The sequence below is a fragment of the Epinephelus lanceolatus genome, chromosome 4 (genome assembly GCF_041903045.1).
Source record: "Epinephelus lanceolatus isolate andai-2023 chromosome 4, ASM4190304v1, whole genome shotgun sequence".
Classification (NCBI taxonomy): Eukaryota; Metazoa; Chordata; class Actinopteri; order Perciformes; family Serranidae; genus Epinephelus; species Epinephelus lanceolatus.
This window is the reverse complement of record NC_135737.1, coordinates 39,957,664-39,973,381: the sequence shown is the minus strand read 5'-3', so window position 1 is coordinate 39,973,381 and position 15,718 is coordinate 39,957,664. Positions and strand designations below refer to the sequence as shown.

The window sequence follows — 15,718 nt, the reverse complement described above, 5'->3', positions numbered from 1 at the left end:
TCAGAACGCACATTCACAGAGAACTGCTCCTTGTATGTTAAGCACAACTAAAGTCTGTCATGTCTTAACCCTTATCTGTATCTATCTGTATCATCCTCATGCATCCTCGGGTCCCATTGACCACATCCGCATCTACCACCACTGCCGTCTTCTGGAGTTTGTCAACCACCACCATGTCCGGTTGGTTAGCCTGCAGCTGTTTGTCAGTCTGGAAGCTGAAGTCCCACAGGATCTTAGCCCTGTTGTTCTCCACCACCTTTGGGGGTGTGTCCAATCAGGATTTGGGTACTTCGAGTCCATACTGGGTACAGATGTTTCTGTACACTATCCCAGCCACTTGGTTGTACCTCTCCAAGTACGCTGATCCTGCCTGCATCTTACACCCTGCCACTATGTGCTGGACTGTCTCAGAGGCATCTCTGCACGGCCTGCACCTTGGGTCTGATCTGCTGTGGTAGATCCTGGCTTTTATGGCCCTTGTGCTTAGGGCCTGTTCTTGTGCTGCGATGATTAGTGTCTCTGTGCTGTCTGTCAGTCCAGAATTCTCCAGCCACTGGTAGGTCTTCTTGATATCAGCCACTTCTGCTATCTAATGGTGGTATGCACCGTGTAGGGGCTTGTCTCTCCATGTTGTTTGCTCCTCCGCCTCTTTGCCCTCATCCGGTTTCTGTTGTCTGGGGCATTCACTTGGGAGCTCCTTCTTTGGGGCCATCTTCTTGATGTACCCCCTGATTTTGGATGTTTCATCCTGGATAGTGGCTCTGATGCTCACTTTTCCTCTGCCTCCCTCTTTCTGCTTAGTGAATAGCCTCAGGGTCCTGGACTTGGGGTGGAACCCTCCATGCATGGTGAGGAGCTTTCTTGTCTTGATATCAGTCGCTTCTATCTCCTCCTTTGGTCAGCTTATGATCCCAGCTGGGTATCTGAAGACTAGCAGTGCACACATGTTGATGGCCTGGACCTTGTTCTGACCATTCAGCTGACTCCTAAGGACTTGCCTTACTCTCTGGAGGTATTTGGTTGTGGTCGACTTCTTTGCGGCCTCCTCATGATTTCCATTAGCCTGTGGGATCCCAAGGTACTTGTAGCTGTCCTGAATATCTCCTATGTTGCCCTCTGGTAGGTTAACTCCCTCTGTTCTGATCATCTTGCCTCTCTTTGATATCATCCGGCCACACTTTTCTAATCTGAAGGGCATCCCTGTGTCCTTACTGTAGATCCTGGTGGTGTGGATCAGTGAGTCGATTTCTCGCTCATTCTTGGCGTACGGCTTGATGTCATCCATGTAGAGCAGGTGGCTGATTGTTACTCCACTTCGGAACTGGTATCCTTAGCCAGTGTTCTTGATGATCTTACTGAGGGGATTCAGGCCTATGCAGAACAGCAGTGGTGACAGTGCATCCCCTTGGTATATACTGCATTTGATGTTGACTTGGGTAATCAGCTTTGAGTTGGCCTCTAGGGTCGTCTTCCACATTCTCATGGAGTTCTTTATGAAGACCGTTAATGTTCTGTTAATCTTGTATAGTATAATCTTGTATCCAGGCGGTGCACAGGTTGGTCTTCCTGCTCTTGCAGTCTCGGGCGATTGCTCTGTCGACCAGTAGCTGGTGCTTGGCTCCTCTGGTGTTACTGCCAATTCCTTTCTGTGCCTTGCTCATGTATTGGCTCATATGCCGAGTTATCTTAGCCACTATGATGCCTGACAGGAGCTTCCATGTTGTGGAGAGACAGGTTATCGGTCTGTAGTTGGATGGGATGGTTCCCTTCTGTGGGTCTTTCATGATCAGAACTGTCCTGCCCTGTGTCAACCATTTTGGGTGGGTCCCATCCCTTAGCAGCTGGTTCATCTCTGCTGCTAGGCGTTCATGGAGTGCGTTTAGCTTCTTCAGCCTGTATGTATGGATCATATCAGGGCCTGGTGCTGTCCAGCTCTTCATCTTTTACACTCATTCCTGGATGTCTGCCATTGAGATGGTTACTGGTTCTTGTTCAGGGAGGTTGCTGTGGCCAGCTCTTAGGTCCACTAGCCACTGGGCATCGGTGTTGTGTGATGATTCTCTTTCCCATATGTCTTCCAGTATGTTTCCATCTGAGCTCTTGATGGGTCTGACCTGCTGTTATTTCCCTGCCATTGAGAAAACACCTTGGTTGGTTCAGCGGAGAACATCCTGTTTATTCTCCAGGCGTCTACTTCTTTGGTGTATCTCTTCAGCCAGGTGGCCAGAGCTGTTAGTCTTTGTTTGGCAGTTTCTAGTGCCTCAGGGATGGAGAGCTTGTTGCATTTCCTTGGTACCCCTTTATTCACCATGTTACCTTTGTGTAGCTCTGTTAGTTGGCTAACTTCTCTCTGTGTTGCCTTTATCTTGGCCTCCAACCGTCTCTTCCATGGAGGGTACTGGTATATACCTTGTTCATCTTGTATCCAAGCATCTCTAGATTACTGTTGCTGTACTGTGAATCAGCTTGTTGGTCTCAGTGATGGTCCTTGTAGGGATGGTATTTAGGGCAGCATTCACATCTTCTAGCAGATCATCTGAAGGTACTTGGCAACTCAGCTTCAGGATTCATAGGAGGCTCCAGGTTTCCAGTTTGCTTACGATCTTCCTTCTCAGGTCAGTTGCTGTTTCATTGAGGCTGTTTGTATCTACTGGGGCTTAGTACCCAATCTCGCATTGTTGGGGGGATGATGACATCCCCCTTCTGACCTGGCATCCTGGCTTCCCCCCCTTGCCGTAGCATTGCTGTAGTATTTCATTAATATATATACATATACACACACATATATGTGTATATATACATACATACATACATACATACATATATATATATATATATGTATATATATATATATATGTATATATATATATATATATATATATATATATATATATATATATATATATATATATATATATATATATATATATATATATATATATTCATTCCAAAAGCTGGTATATAAGCCTTGAAATGTTGAAAGGATAAGTGTGAAATATTGTATAAATGGTGATAACAGGTAGAATCAGTGGCTTTTTATTGGAGATCTCATCTCCAGTGAAAATGGCAAAATGTCAGAGGTTGAATGAGGTTTAGCAGAGAGAAACAGCTTAGTCCTGCATGGCTGAGAGCAGAAAGGCTTGGCATATAGATGAGACATGATCTCACCAAGTGGGAGATTCTGCAATATTGATATTAATAATGGAGTATTTTAGGGGCTGTGGGGCCGTGCAGGAGGAGACACAAGACAAGGGAGGCATGCAATGCATCCATATTTCATTAGGATACTACAGACCTGGAGATACAGCTGCTTCACAGGGACAATATTAAAACAGCAGTGGTCTCAATTATAGGGCAACACTTTACATTCTTAGTGAATGTCAGAACACTGATCCTCACAGGAGGCCACATATGCTTCTAGAGGACCAACAAGTTACCTGACAACATGTGCAGTTATTTTTTTATTACTTTATTAATTAATGGTTGTTCTAGTGCATCTGTGTTTACGTAAATGTGAGAGAACACACACACAAGAGAACGGCCAAAGTACAAAGAAGGATGTGTTGGAGCTCCGCGTCAGCCCTGACACATCTTCCTCTCACACTGAGCCACAGTGATTTATAGAAAATGAGGCTGGTTCTTGCTGCACTCAGAGCGAGTCGAGGAGTTGGGGAGATAAAAGGTAATCTATGATGAGTCTCTAAGTACCACAGTTTGAATCATGGCACTGCATTGCTTTAAGATGGTGTAATGGGGAAAGGGTGTCATTAGAAAAAAACATTGATGCTGCTGCATTTGAACTGTGAGGCTGAACTACTGTAACTTACAGAAGACTGAGATGATTCAAACACTATTTATTTTTTAGTATCTAGCAAAATGTTTATTAACCTCAGGCAATGCTGGCTGGTCCAACACTTGATTCATTATCTGTCCTCTCCACTTTATTTCTGCAGATATGAGTTGTGGTTTCCAGCGTCATCATTCATGCCGTCTGTGATGTCATCATGAATATTCATGTGTGTGTAGTATTGTTTCAGTGAACGGCCTCTCTGTGGATTCTCTATAATACTTAGTGATCAATCAACAAGACAGGCCTCATGTTGGAGTCAGTGACAGAGCACATACTGTAAAATCTGTAAATTATTCTTTCTATTTATTAATGGAATCACAGTGGGTGTATCATAGATCATCTTCAGCAATTACATTGTATGTCATTCAATTATGTTGTCATGTTGTTTACAATAATCTGAGACATTTGAGACAAGCATGGCGATAATTCTCAACAGAAAAAGTTCAGATGACTATGTGAATTTGACTTCCTACAGACATCTCACTGTGGAATGTAAGAGAAATGCTGCATCCTATCAAAGTGCAGTGCAACTAGTCTTTACAGATCCAATTTGTGCACCTTGATTAAATCTAAACCAACACAGCACTATCACAAAATAAACCCCCACAAACGTCTCTACTCTTGTGTGCAGGACTCCTCCAGGGTAATGTTCTTCTGTAAATTTCTTCCTTGTCTCCATTTGTTGAGACAAACTTATCAGCAATGTTTGGATAATGAGCCCCCCTGTCAGCTGGCTCCAGAGGTCCCCCTCCATACATCAATCTGTACTCATGGTATGAGGAACTCTTGTGAGAGCACGGCTCTGCTTGCCAGGCCTGTACTCCCCGTGCACTGGTCCTTCTCAGCAACCAACTGTCTCTCCAGCTGTCACAACTCTTTCTACATCATCATCATCACACAGTCTGTTCCTGCTCAATACTCAACATTTAGCCAAGTTATTACAATTATCAAGCAAAGACAAACTGATATTCTGATAATGATATAGAATATTGAATTAACAAAATAAACTATAATAAGGTCTCTGTGTATTATTCAATACAATATTCATCAGCAAAGTTCAATTTGAAGAGATCAGAGTGTGTGTGTGTGTGTGTGTGTATAGTAGTAGTAGAGCTATATTTAACCTGGAGGAGGATTCTTCTAATCTCTCAGCACACTTCATTCACACTGTTAATTAACACTTAATCTGCAGACTCAAAGGACCTCATAACCACATGCAACAATTTGATTGGTTCATCTAAAAGCTTCTGTCACAGTGACTTCACTATTTCTTCTGATATACCTGCAAAGAAGAATAAATGATGGCACACATCAGATCTTGATGAATTAATTATTCAAGTTGAAAATATTTACTTATGTCGGTAGGGGAACGAGAGGGCCAGTCAATGACATCAATGCCTTCGTCATCCGGGAACTGTCTACACACTCTGGCCACATGAGTCCAGGCATTGTCCTGCACCAGCATAAGGTCTGACAGTCGCTCTGAAGACTTCATCCTGATACCTAACAGCAGTCAGGGTACTGTTGGCTATGACATGGAGTTCTTTGCAACCCTCCAAGGATATGCCTCCCCGGACCATCACTGACCCACTGCCAAACTGGTCATGCTGGATGATGTCACAGGCATGTCTCCAGACTCTTTCACGCCTGTCACATGTGCTCAGTGTAAACCTGCTCTCATCCGTGAAGAGAATGGGGCACCAATGGCGGACCTGCCAGTTCTGGTGTTCTCTGGCAAATGCCAATCAAGCTGCATGGTGCTGGGCTGTGACCACAGGTCCCACTAGAGGACATCAGGCCCTCATGCCACCCTCATGAAGTCTGTTTCTGACAGTGTGGTCAGCAACATGCACACCAGTAGCCTGCTGGAGGTCATTTTGGAGAGCTCTGGCAGTGCTCCTCCTGTTCTTCCTGGTAAAAAGGAGCAGATACTGGTCCTGCTGCTGGGTCGATGCCCTTCTTGCAGCTCTTTCTGGCTCTCCTCATGTAACGGCCTATCTCCCTGTATCTGCTCCATGCTCTTGAGACTGTGCTGAGAGGCCCAGCAAACCTGCAAACCTTCTTGTGACTGCATGAATGGATGTGCTATCCTGGAGGAACTCAACAACATGTGCAATCTGATAGGGCTGCAGGTACCGCCTCATGTTACCAGTAGTGACTGATTGACCATCATTAGAATCAATCTCTGCCTTTGAGTTTACTGAATGACTTCTTAAAAGTCTTTCCACAAGAAGCACATTCTATTTTTGTTCCACAAAACAATCACAGGATGGTTCTCTACTTTCCTCTTTTCTAAACTCTGACATTTTATCTTATTTTCTCCTCCTCCTCCTCAAACGAATCACAAGGACTGAGTCTCATTTGTCTTTTGCCTTTAACAAAGGTTTACTTATAGAAGACGATCTGAACGCACAGCAGCATCATGGATGTGACAAATGAGACAGAACTTCAGCAAGACTGAAGAAAGTAATGAAGCCTTGATGCATCTATCAATCACTGCAGGGAGGAAGAGAGAGAGACGCTGAATAAAGTAACACTGAGCCCAGCTCCTAAAGGGTGAAGTCTTCAAGTCTTTATGCTAATACATCACATTATCTGCATTTACTAAACTAAAACACTGAATCTCTCTTTGTTTCTCAACAAGTATTGTAACGACATAAATCCTTTTTCCTTGAGAGACTCAGCTTGTGGTGATGTTATATTTGCACATAAATGTAGCTCTGATACCATTAAAACCATTCTGCCTTGTAACTCAGGCCCATAAAGTGTATTTCTTGATACACTGGTTGTAACAGGCAAGAAAAGCTTCTTCTACAGTTTCACAGCTTTTTAAATGGTGTTTAAGTCAGGCAGAGAGTTCAGCACCTCGGACAGTGACACTGAACATATCATCCCAAATCCAGCAGAGCAAGCCTTCCTCTGAGACTGCAAACACTCTGATCACTAACACAACTCAAACCCTCAGCATGTACAACCTCAAGTATTACAGGAGCTTGTTGTGGGAAACAGTCGTACAAAGACCAGGAGTTTGTACTTCCTGATTCAGTCCATCAATCTGTTCATTCTTTGAAACCAATATGCCAGGGTGACAGCACACACTGGGCATGTTGACTGACACTACCACAACATGATAGTTCAGTGTGAAAAACTTCCTTGGTGATGTAAGAAATGTAGAGTGAAAGAGCACTATATTTAACACTGTGAGATGACACAACTGCAGGAATCACAGCTGCTGGTTTTCATCTGTGAGCCAAAGCATTGAGCCAGTGGAGAGGACCGTGACTGTGTAAAGGGTAACTGGTGAGAAGCTGAGAAACCCTGATTACTAATGAAACTGGATTACCTCCTGTGTGCTCTGAACCTCGCCTTGATCCTTGACAAGTGAATAACCCTGGTGAAGGACCAGAAGCCAAAGAAAAACATAAAGCAGACCAAGAACTAGTCTCACAAATATGACCAGCTAGTAAACTTACTACATTCTACAGTTGTTACTACAGTTGCAGGCAAAAGCTTAGACATCCCTGGTAAAACTTTTGTTAACTGTGAATAGTTAATTAAGTAGAAGATGAACTGATCTCAAAGAGGCATGGAGTTACAGATGAAACATGCTTTTCAACATTTTAAGCAAAATTAGTTGATTATCTTTGTTTTCTACAAATTTAAAATAGAAAAAAAGGACCATGCAAAAGTTAAGGCATCTCAAGACACTTGAGCTCTCAAACAACTTTTAACAGGGTCTCGGACCTCAATTAGCTTGTCTGGACTATAAATACTCTGACTCCTGAAACCTTGTCCCAACAATTAGCAGCCATGGGCTCATCTAAACAGCTGCCTAGCACTCTGAAAACTAAAATAACTGATGCCCACAAAGCAGGAGAAGGCAATACGACGAAAGCAAAGATAGTTTTTAGGTAGCTGTTTCCTCAGTTTATAAGGTAATTAAGAAGTGGCAGTTATCAGGAACTGTGGAGGTCAAGTTGAGGTCTGCAAGACTGCAAAAACTTTCAGAGACAGCTGCTTGCTTGGTGGTGCACTGTTCTACTGTGCAGCTACACCTGTACAAATGTGACTTTCATTGAAGAGTCATCAGAAGAAAAGCTTTCTTGTGTCCTCGCCACAAAATTCAGCATCAAAAGTTTACAAAGGAACATCCCAGCATGTGGGAAACAAGTCCTGTGGAGTGATGAAGTTTAAATAGAACTTTCTGGATAAAAACAACACCTACCCAAGTGTTAAACACAGCTTGGATTCATCATGCTTTTGGCTTGTGTCGCAGTCAGTGGCACTGGGGACATTTCACAGGTAGAGGGAAGAATGGATTCAGTTAAATTTCAGCAAATTCTGGAGGCAAACATCACAGCATCTGTAAAAAAGCTGAAGATGAAGAGAGGATGGCTTCTACAACAGGACAAAGATCCTCAACGCATCTCAAAATCCACAACGGACTGACTCAAGAGGTGCAAACTGAAGGTTCTGCCATGGTCCTCAGAGTCTCCTGACCCAAACGTTTAAAATCTGTGCATTGACCTCAGTAGAGTAATGCATGTAAGACAGCCCAAGAATATCACAGAACTAGAGGCCTTTTGCAATGAAGAATGGGTGAAAATTGTCAAAACAAGAAATGAAAGACTCGTAGCTGGATAAAAAAAGCATTTAGAAGCTGTGATACTTGCCAATGGGTGCATTACTAAGCACTGACCATGCAGGGTGCCCTAACTTCTGCTTCAGGCCCCTTTCCTTCCTTTCCTCTTGTTATTTTGAAACTGTAAATGATTGAAATTAAAAAGTAATCTTGCTTAAAATATTGAAGAAATGTGTCATATTTAACTTTTTGCCTTTTGGAGATCAGTTCACCTTCTACTTACTCAACTATTCACAGTAAACGAAGTTGTGGTCATCTGACCATTTGTTCTTCCTTTTCTCTCCTCCTGGTTCATTTCATTACATCCCCTCCCTGTTCTTCAGTCTTTATGACAGGGTGAACCTCCTGTGTGAAGAATGAGAGCACTTCAGGCTTTACTGACGTCTAAAATGTCAGAGTGGGTTACTGGGACTACTGTCAAAATAAATGCAGCTAATGTGCTCATTAATCTCTGATTGCTTGGAGGCTCTCAGATATGAGCGGGCCGCAAATGTCACACCAGCCAGGTTACATAAGACACATCACTCACTGCAGACTGTCTTTAGTACAGACGTTCAAGTCAACACCTCAGCTGCTCTCAGTTTGTTACAGTGAGAATACTTTCTGACCAAAATCTGTGTGTTGATATTCGGAAACACTCAAAAAACAAGCTCCATACAGACATGTGTTTGTTTTAATTATTAAAACACTGTAAGGTGAGGGACCTTCCTCAGAGCATCAGTTCCTCTGATATGTGACAGAACAATGAAACTGTGCAGCTGAACCACAGTTCACACTCATTTACTGAGCTCCCAAACCTCCCCATCTACACACCAACATGTTAACCTAATGTTCAGTCTGTCAGCTCTCAGGTGACATTAAATAGATGTCAAAACACTATTTCAATCTCACTTTCAACTCTGTACTGACCTCGCTCTGACAGCTGAGATTAACCACAACTCATATGGTTGTGATACAACAACACATCTTAGTGAATCAGTATATGACTCCCTAACTATGACATGGTGATGGCAGTAGGGGCTTTGAACACTGGAGGGTTGCCCTATAAAGTCACTGTATGGACCAAGTATGGACTGTGAACTCGTGGTTGAAGAGGTGCCATTTTGCCTGCTGAGCAAGGCACCAAACCTCCAACTGCTCAGGGTGCTGGTCCAGGGGCAGCCCCCTCTCTGTGACATCTCTCCATTAATGCATGAGTCAATTTCAGGCCTGCGTGTGTGTGTTATGTAACAAATAACTGTGAAAAAATGAATTTATTTTATTTTTTAAAAAAAGTCTTTTCATGAATATGTGTGTGATGTGTTATTATGTCAGGGTGACTCTAGGTTTCTGTTATCGCCAGAAATGTTAGGAGTGGATGATTCATGGACAACACTGACTCACTGGCAGGTATGTGGACATCTCAGTTTTTGTAATGAGTCAGTGCCTTCTCTGGAAGTACCAATAACATGAGATCTGACGGCCCTCTCAGCTTTTCTCCAAACAATCAAAGGGTCAACAAAGGTCGTCCAAGCAGAGCTGTCAAGATACACCAAGGACACAGAGCACATTTCTATATGTTGACCTTGAAACAAACAGATACGAGCTGAGATGTGCTCTTATATTGATCAGTGACCTTACCAAGAAAACTTACAAGCTAAAAAAAATGCTCCTTTCTCAGAGAATTTGACCTTTTGCTCGTCTTGGATGTCTGTGAATTGAGACTTCAGATAACACAGAGGAGATCAAAACAACTGAGCTGTCCATATACTGTAACTGGTGCTGTTGTTCTATAGTGGTATAGCAATAGTGATAGCGTCATATTGTTTTACTCTCACATATCTGTCCATGTTTCCAAATATGTTTCCATTTGTTTTTACCAACCTTAATGAACCTACATTCAGTCTGGGGCATTCATGGACAGACGTGTAAGGAAAAGCCGAAACTAAGAAACCCAGGTGTCAAGAGAATGTTGTAATGTTGCACAACAGCTTATAATAGAATAGCTTTATCACATGGGGCCATGACATCAAATAAAGGAGGCTACTTTTGTCTCAGATTGACATGATCCCCGATACACCTGGCATGCTTAAAAATACAGATTATACACACCTGGTTAATAATTTATTATCAATGACCTTCTTAATCCTCAACATAACTTTCTATTCAGTCAATACTGACTCTCTCTTGTGATATCTACTTTTTCCACACAACTAACATGTACCCATAAAGGCAGGGAGTGCAGTCCACACTGTGAATAATAAAACACAAGTCGACATCATTAGCTGGAGACTAAGACTTTAAATGTATCAGACAGCTGTGGTCAATACAACAGTCGTAGGTCTCTGCTTCAGAAACACTTTCACCAGCTGTTGACTGAGAGTTTAATTTGCTTTATGGAGGTGGAGGAGCTGGGCTGAACCTCCAGAGGGCTTTCCATCCACCCACTGTGTGTTAACCAGCTGCTACAACTGAACACCAGCGGCAAGCAAATCCTAATAAAGAATGCAAAAAAATAGAATTATAATTGTTTTTTAAAAATACATCTGGAAAAAGATGAAAGAAAACAAAAACTGCCAATACCGACTGTCAGTTCTGTTTGCCAGTGTGTTGGGTTTCCATCTATTGCAACTCCACCAGGGTAGAAAACAACGCCACGGTGAATCATGTTGTGCTCAGAGTGGTCAGCCATGCTAATAATACTGACAGCTGGGGGCACATTAAAGATGAAGAGTTGGTCGGAGCTTTGGAGCTGTGAGGCTGTACAGGCTGGAGGAGTGTGTGTTATCAATTTATTATGCTAATTAAGCTGCTGTATTCCCACAGCTAAAGCCCAAGTGAGAGGGTGTGAAGTGAAATGTGTGTGTGCGCTGACCCGACTCTGTGTGTGTGTTTGTGATGGTTTTCTTGTTGCAGATTTAAAGATGAAGAGCAGAGAGAGGCTGCAGAGTGTAGAAGTGAGCAGGTGAGTGTCAGGCCGTGGACTGACTGCTAATATTATTATTACAGGATGTTTCCTAACTGTCACTCATTTACCATGTGTTAGACAGCTGAATCCCCTCATGAATGAAAGTGTGTGTGAGAGGACTGACAGCGTGGAGGCTGCAGAAACGGACAGATGAAAGTCAGGTTGTGGACTGACAGCTCGTACAAAGACCTGTCTAAGAAGACACTACATCAATCTACTGAGCTGCACTTGAACGTGCCACTACCCATGGACCGTACCACCTAATGATCCACAGTCACAGTGAACAGCAGAAACATGGTCGTCATTCAGCTGATATTGAGAAGTGGCTCTGTTCATGATGTGACACAGTGAATCCATTACTGTGAAACAACAACATCACTGGAGTTAGCAGTGATACATCATGTTAGCAAATAGCTGCTTTGACCGCCATTGACTTTGCTCTAATATTACACTGATGATTCTCATAACACATTAGATAAACTGAGATCAATGTGTCACTGCTGACAGTTGTCAGTGTCGCGCTTTGATCCAGAAAACAGTACACCATAAATGAGACTATACAGAACAAAGCACACACATATCTCTGAGATATGAGACACATAACACACTCGGGTTGGGCGATATGGCCCTAAAACAATATCACGATATATCAGGGTATTTTTGTGATAATGATATTCTTGACAACATGACAAATCAGTAAACAAATATACAGTGCCCTCCAAAAGTATTGGAACAGTGAGTCCAATCCGTTTACTTTTGTTGTAGACTGAAAACATTTGGGTTTGACATCAAAAGATGAATATGGGACAAGAGATCAACATTTCAGCTTTTATTTCCAGGTATTTACATCTGGATCTGATACACAACTTAGAAGATAGCATTATTTGTAATGGAACACAAAATTTTTAGGTGAGCAAAAGTATTGGAACATATAAACTTAAAATAGATTAAAGTGAATGAGACTTAATATTTAGGTGCAAATCATTTGCTTTCAATAACTGCATCAAGCCTGTTGATTGACATCACCAAACTTTTGCATTCTTCTTTTGTGATGCTTTTCCAGGCTTTCACCGCAGCCTCTTTCAGTTGTTGTTTGTTTTGGGGGGTTACTCCCTTCAGTCTCCTCTTCAGCAGGTAAAATGCATACTCTATTAGGTTTAAGTCTGGAGACTGACTTGGCCAGTCTAAAACCTTCCACTTCTTGCCCCTGATGAACTCCTTTGTTGTTTTGGCAGTGTGTTTTGGGTCGTTATCTTGCTGCATGATGAAGGATCTCCCAATCAGTTTGGTTGCATCTTTCTTTAAATTAGCAGACAAAATGTTTCTGTAGACTTCTGAGTTCATTTTGCTGCTGCCATCATGTGTTACATCATCAATGAAGATGAAAGAGCCCGTCCCAGAAGAAGCCATGCAAGCCCAAGCCATGACATTACCTCCACCGTGTTTCACAGATGAGCTTGTATGTTTGGGATCATGAGCAGATCCTTTCTTTCTCCAAACTTTCGCCTTTCCATCACTTTGGAAAAAGTTAATCTTTGTCTCATCAGTCCATAAAACTTTTTCCCAGAATTTTTGAGGCTCATCTCTGTACCTTTTGACAAATTCCAGCCTGGCCTTCATATTCTTCTTGCTAATGAGTGGTTTGCATCATCTGGTGTAGCCTCTGTACTTTTGTTCATGAAGTCTTCTGCGAACAGTAGATTGTGATACCTTCACTCCTGCCCTCTGGAGGTTGTTGCTGATGTCACTAACAGTTGTTTTAGGGTCTTTCTTTACAGCTCTCACAATGTTTCTGTCATCAACTGCTGATGTTTTCCTTGGTCTACCTGTTGCTTAGTACACCAGTGGTTTCTTTCTTCTTCAGGACATTCCAAATGGTTGTACTGGCTATGGCCAATGTTTGTGCAATGGCTCTGATTGATTGTCCATCTTCTCTCAGATTCACAATTGCTTCTTTTTCACCCATGGACAGCTCTCTGGTTTTCATGTTGGTTCCACCTCTAAATGCAGTCTGCACAGGCAAAACCTATCGTACCCAATCTGAAACTGAGGTCAGACATTCAGTGCTATTTATTGTTTGAATAATCAATGTAATTGGGAGACACCTGGGCAACAAAACAAACCTGTCAGTCACATGTTCCAATACTTTTGCTCTCATGAAAAATGGGTGGGTTCAAACAAAAGGTGAAACATTTTGTCTGCTAATTTAAAGAAAGATGCAACCAAACTGATTGGGAGATCCTTCATCATGCAGCAAGATAACGACCCAAAACACACTGCCAAAACAACAAAGGAGTTCATCAGGGGCAAGAAGTGGAAGGTTTTAGACTGGCCAAGTCAGTCTCCAGACTTAAACCCAATAGAGCATGCATTTTACCTGCTGAAGAGGAGACTGAAGGGAGTAACCCCCCAAAACAAACAACAACTGAAAGAGGCTGCGGTGAAAGCCTGGAAAAGCATCACAAAAGAAGAATGCAAAAGTTTGGTGATGTCAATGGGTCACAGGCTTGATGCAGTTATTGAAAGCAAATGATTTGCACCTAAATATTAAGTCTCATTCACTTTAATCTATTTTAAGTTTATATGTTCCAATACTTTTGCTCACCTAAAAATTTTGTGTTCCATTACAAATAATGCTATCTTCTAAGTTGTGTATCAGATCCAGATGTAAATACCTGGAAATAAAAGCTGAAATGTTGATCTCTTGTCCCATATTCATCTTTTGATGTCAAACCCAAATATTTTCAGTCTACAACAAAAATAAAGGAATTGGCCTCACTGTTCCAATACTTTTGGAGGGCACTGTATATATACATTGCAACAAAATAAGTGGCACGTTTTTTGCACCCTCAAATTCAGGCAGGCGTGCTCAAATACATTCCCATGCGCATACTTTTCAGGGCCCCGAGATAGATCGAGTTCTACTTTTGGAATGCAGCACCATGTCATGTGACAACCAATCGCAGCCAACAGATATCTTTGCTTTCTTCCATAAATATCAGTCTGTGGCAAATATGGAAAAGTTGATCATTTTGGTGCAGGGCTGCCGGAGATTTCATCTGTCCAATAGGTATAGGATGATAGGCCTACATTCTCATAAACAGCGTCTGGAAGAAGATCAGCTCTGCATTCAGGACTTCAGGTATATAGGCTTTGATATTCAATTCAATTCAATTTTATTTATAAAGCCCAATATCACAAATATGGTGCTTGTTGAGGTTTCTTAGTAACTGCAGACACGACCTGCTGCTGGCTCAAAAAAAGGCACCAAAGTAGCACCCAGCGCCGACCTCGCGTTTTCCATGCAGTTAAAGGCGCGGCATGTGTACAGGCCCCTTAATCACTTGACGACACCGACTCCTGTGTGAGCACAGCGAGAGAGGAGAGGGAGAGACACTGTGCTGCAGCCAGAGGAGCCGCTGAATGAGTTCCCTCTGAGTGGTAACTTGCTAAGTGTCTTAGAAGTCCGGGGCTGTTCATAAAACATTCGAGAATCAACGCCACAGTTTATTTGACACGACTGTAGCTTCTCCTCTTTTTGGAACCACCGTGGAGTCGGTAATAATTTCGCTTTCAGCCATGCTTCTTGTTGCCGTGGGTAACAGTATGACGTCAATATGTCAACAAGTCAAAATATTGCGAGTATCACAATATGAATTTTTCAAATGATATTAAAAATGATACTGGTATTATTGTGAAAGACCTGATATGGCACACTCCTATAACACACACAGCGAGAGATGCCATCACTAGATAATTACTGATGAACCAGAATCTGAGGAGGACTGTGTCGCAGAGAAATCATAACCAGTTACAGTTTACAGCAGGTAAAAAAATGCAAAAATCAACAGTAGAGGCGTGGATGGACTGAAAACATCTGCTTGTGGGAGCTGTGTACTCATCTATCCTGAGACTAAACAAACACACACACACATACACACACACACACACACACACACACACACACACACACACACACACACACACACACACACACACGGCTGACAAACATCAGAATAAACCGATGATGAAATCTCAATGTTTTGTTTGTGTTGATGAACTCTGGCAGTCTAATACTGTAACACAGCAGGTTGGTGCACCTTAATTTACCTTTAATTAACTTTATCTAATGTTTCAGAAGTCATTAAAAGTCATGTGAGAACACTGATGTGATTCAAGAGAGACGGGGAGAGAGCATCACTTTGCTCCTCTTCAAAAACACACTCCCTGTTTGATGTGAGCTGCAAAAATAAAAGGGATCAAAGAATCATCTATTTTC

At 42.3% G+C, this 15,718-nt stretch overlaps 1 protein-coding gene and 1 pseudogene across 3 annotated transcripts in view; both read right to left on the bottom strand.

Moving 5' to 3' along the window:
* lsamp (limbic system associated membrane protein) overlaps window positions 1–15,718 on the bottom strand; it is a 754,238-nt gene that overhangs the window by 625,093 nt on the left and 113,427 nt on the right. The gene's annotated exons all lie outside the window — the stretch shown is intronic.
* Window positions 65–5,345, bottom strand: LOC144462794 (uncharacterized; annotated as a pseudogene).